Genomic DNA, 4,247 nt, shown 5'->3' on the forward strand with positions numbered 1-4,247 from the left:
ATCCTCACCTGGGATGCGGTGGTGGGAAAGAGAGAGTCTCTCTGCTTTGTGTGAAAGTAGGGGACACTGCAGAACAGGTTTACAAAGGGGATCGGGGGTCCCAGAGTTGGTGTCCCATCCCCTGCTGCAGCCCCTCATCTCTATGGCCAGTGATGTGGTGTCTGCCCTGGGACACCGGGATGGGCACCCGCGAGGCTGTGCAAGCCTTTAGGTCCCCGTCTGGTCAGTGCACCTGCTGCTGTGGTTCTGGTGAAGGCTGCACTGTTTCATCGCAGACTTGATGGCTCCCCTCTTCACATGCCCAGCAGGAAAGAAACCTGAATGTCAGGGCTCTTTTCAGGCCACCTGAGGTAAGGGGCCCCCCCTGCCTCTCCCAACCTCCCCTTCTCTGCTCTCATTGATTTCCCGCTGCCTTTACTTCCTGAGGAGATTAGATCAACTGGCCTCAGCCAAGCTTTTTGTCCAGATGTTGCTCCTTGGCCCCCACCGCAGGAAACTGCCCCCCCCCCCTTTATAATCCACCAGCTGGTCGCAGCCACAGCACGGAGAGCAGGGCTGTGCTGGGTCCACGCGCTGCTGTGAGGGCTGCAGAGCATCCTGACCCCTTCTCACCGCCCACTTTTTGCCTCTATGACCACTGAACACTAAGCAGTAACAGGTTCAGAAAAAATTTTTTTCACTTGCTTTATAAGCCCCACCTCCTTGATTCACCCTGCCAGTGGCATCCCCGGGGTGGGGCGGGGAAGGGGGAGCGAAACAGGGTGCCAGCAGAGGTCACAGTCAAAAGAATTACAGCATAGGTTGCGTGTATCTGAGAGATACATTCACTACTAGTATGTGCTGAAATGCAAAAAATAAAATAAAAATACTGCTAACGCACAGCTAGTCATGACCTTAAACCCATGCACCCGATATTTGTAGCAATATTTAAGAAAAGAGTTTGTGTCTCTCAGATCAGCTGAGGCCTCCACAGGGTTGAGGAATCTCTCCGTAGAGTTGGGCTTTGAGTTATTTTAGTGGTAATGACATTAGCGCTTCCAGGCTTGGCGTGTACGGAGCAAAGTGTCCCCTCTTGGTGCAGGGACACCTTGCTCCAAGTTCCCCCAGAAGGGGCAGGCTGTGCACGGTGGAGTGTGGCCCTCAGTGGTCTTCTTCAGCCGCTCTGCTCTGGGGCTGGACCTCAGCAGCACACACCTACTCAGCGGCCACTTGCGCGTGCTGGGGCCACTGGAACAAAAATGAGGAAGTGGTCCCCACCTTCATGCGCTTCCCAGTCCCAGTGGGGGAGCAATCAGGGTAAAACAAAACCGAGTCCAAAGCAAGGCTGTAGTGATGAGTACCTTGTAGGGGGGTCTGAAATGAAGCATCTCCAGTCAGAAGTGGGAGGGAGAGGACAATGGAGTAGAAAGGGAAGCTTCTAGAGACCTTGAAGGAGGGCTAGGAAGAAGGGAGAGCATTTGGGATGAGGGAAGTGGGAACAGTGGCTAGAGGAGGGCGGCTGCCCATCACCTTCATTTGGCAATGGAGTCTGGGGTCAAAGGCTGGTCCCACTCCCTGCAGGAGTTCTGGTTTTAACCAATGGCAGGGGACTCAGAGATGGTTCAGGGCAAAGGTTCTGAAAAGGGCCAGATAGTAAATACTACAGTCTCTGTAGGCCAAAAGGCAAAAGGGAAGCTGTTACTCTAGGTGCTTACATAACTTTAAAATGCAGTCATTTAAAAATGTCAAAATGAGCCTCGAGACATCAGTTTATGGGTCACACAGAGGCTGCCCCTGGGCATCCACTCAGGCCTGTGAGCCCTGACCTGGCTCCTGGTTTGATTTTACTCCACTGAACTGGCATTTCTTGCAAATGCCAACCCATGGCTTGGGGAGGGGATCTCATGCTGGCTGGCATTTCCCAGACTAGGGATAATCTTATTGGGAAAGGATAGCTTGCTTCTACCTCCTCATGAAAATTAGATATTTCTGGGCAGCCATGGGAGAGGCTACTCGATTTCTAGGCAGAAGGAAGAAAATGCCAAACCAGAAATTCTGTCTAGGGCTCTGAGCAGCAGGTATTCCCCGAGCTGTTGGTGGAAGTGGGCCCAGAGGATGGGCCTCCTGCTCCTCCGGCCCTTAGTGGAGCCTTGGGGATGCTCGTCTCTGCCCCTCCTTGCCTGGCTCTTCGCTGGTTGTGGAGATGGGCCCTGGGCTGGTGTGGCCTCTGTGTGCACAAGGTGTGCACACATGCAGGAGTGTGCACGATGGGGGAGGTGCGGCCCAGCCTGCAGCGAATCAACCACGGACCACAGGCCTTCAGACAGAGCAAGATGCTCGTTCCCTTCCCTTAACTGGCATTCATTGTCAATGTCAAACTTTGTACCATGCAATGTTTCAGCTGGAAGGGACCTTATAAAATAACCTGGTCTGCCTCACTGCTACAGATGAGCGAAGACCCCGAGAGAAAAGGTGGTATATCCAGGTCCTACCCGCAATTAGAGTAATCTAGACCGGGATTGTTTTCCTGCCCCCCAGGCTGCATGTCCCTGTGTGTGCAGCACGCTGCTCCTTCTGCATGTATGTCCCCCAGGTCTCATTAAGCTGCCTTCCCCCGGCCTCCCGAGGCCCATCCCTGCCACTTCAGTTTGTCTGCATCCACTCTGCCCAGAAAGGCTGCCTCCGGGGTCTCCACTCACACTTGTGAAACCCTGATCTGTCTCCTCCAATCTGATTTTACTCGATTTTATTCATTCCTCCATTCATTCAACAAATATTTATTTGACAGGCAGGCATTGCACTGGGGCACTGGCAATAATTGGCAAGGGGTCTTCCCCGATTGGTTTTCTAGTCCATTGGGGGAGAATCAATAATCACTTAAGCAAATTGCTAGGTAATTTAAAATTTTTTATAGGATTTTATTTATTTAAGACAGAGGGAAAGGAGGGAGAAAAGAGGGAGAGAAACATCAATGTGTGGTTCTGTTGTGCATCCCCTACTGGGGACCTGACCTGGTCTGCAACCCAGACATGTGCCCTGGCTGGGAATTGAACCGGCAACCCTTTAGTTCACAGGCTGGCACTCAATCCCCTGAGCCACACCAGCTAGGACTGCTAGATCATTTTTAAATTAAGGCAAGAGTCACGGAGGAAATTAACAGTAATTGGAGGAGATATGTACAACTTTAGAGAGATGTGTGATCTGAGAAGAGCATCATGTGAGTGAAGCGTGAGAAGGCATGCAATAAGGCAAGGAGTGGGGGACAGGGACGTGGGACTCTGAGGGCATTAGGAGGGAGCATATGTTTTCCTGCAGAAGCAGAGGGGTGGAGACCTTGGGGAGAACTGGGAGTGGAGAAAACCAAGGCCTCCTGGAGAGCTCCAGACTCAAAGCCAGCACCACCCCTGGCCACACAGCACCGAGGGGCAGGAATGCGGCCGTCCCAGGCAGCGGGACCATCTCCCCAGAGGGAACACAGAACGGAGTTTCTGCTGGAAGGCAAGTGGTGGCTCCAGTGCGGCCTTTTTCTAATTCGTGGGAGTGGGACAGAAGATGCCCCTGTACGTGTGTTTCTCTCCTCCCCAGCTGATACAACTTTCTCTTACTGCAATCGTTTGCCCTTTTTCAATGGGTATCACCTGGCAAGTTGGGGCAGGTGGTCCCAACTGTGCTTAAGTGGCCGAGGCATCCAGTTGCAAGGAAGTTTTTCTCACAAAATATCAAGTTTGGACAACGGTCAGTGGTTTGTGCTTCTGTTCCTCTGTTGTACTCTCTATGGTGTACATACTGCTATATTATTGTTATTCTTTGGTGGTAATGAAGTTGCCTATAAAGTCCACATCACTAGGGCCCCAGGCGTGAAATGGGGGGAGCGTAGTAACTTCTTCCTGGCCTTCCTGCTCTTATTTCCCTGTCTGCCTCCAGTCCGCCCTGCACATGGCTTCCAAATTAATCTCTCCGGAGAACAACCCCTACCATCAGAGCTTTCCAGGCCTCCTACACCGAATAATTCCAGTCCGTTTCTCCTGACTCCTAACGTCCTCCATCATGCGATACTAAATCTTCCTTTTCAGCATTTCCTTTCTCTGCATCATCTACCCCAAAGACACCTATACTCTGTAGCTACGCTAGACAGGGTCATGGCCCTAGATGACACCCATCAACATGCCTTCCCTTTAGTCGTCCTTGCGGTTGGAATACCTGACTCTTGCTCAAATATCTTCTGCTCAGAAGGGCCATCCTCAGTCCCTCCAGTCCAAAGCCATTTC

This window comes from Artibeus jamaicensis, unplaced genomic scaffold, assembly GCF_021234435.1.
Source record: "Artibeus jamaicensis isolate MK-2021 breed Jamaican fruit bat unplaced genomic scaffold, CSHL_Jam_final contig_233, whole genome shotgun sequence".
Taxonomy (NCBI): domain Eukaryota; kingdom Metazoa; phylum Chordata; class Mammalia; order Chiroptera; family Phyllostomidae; genus Artibeus; species Artibeus jamaicensis.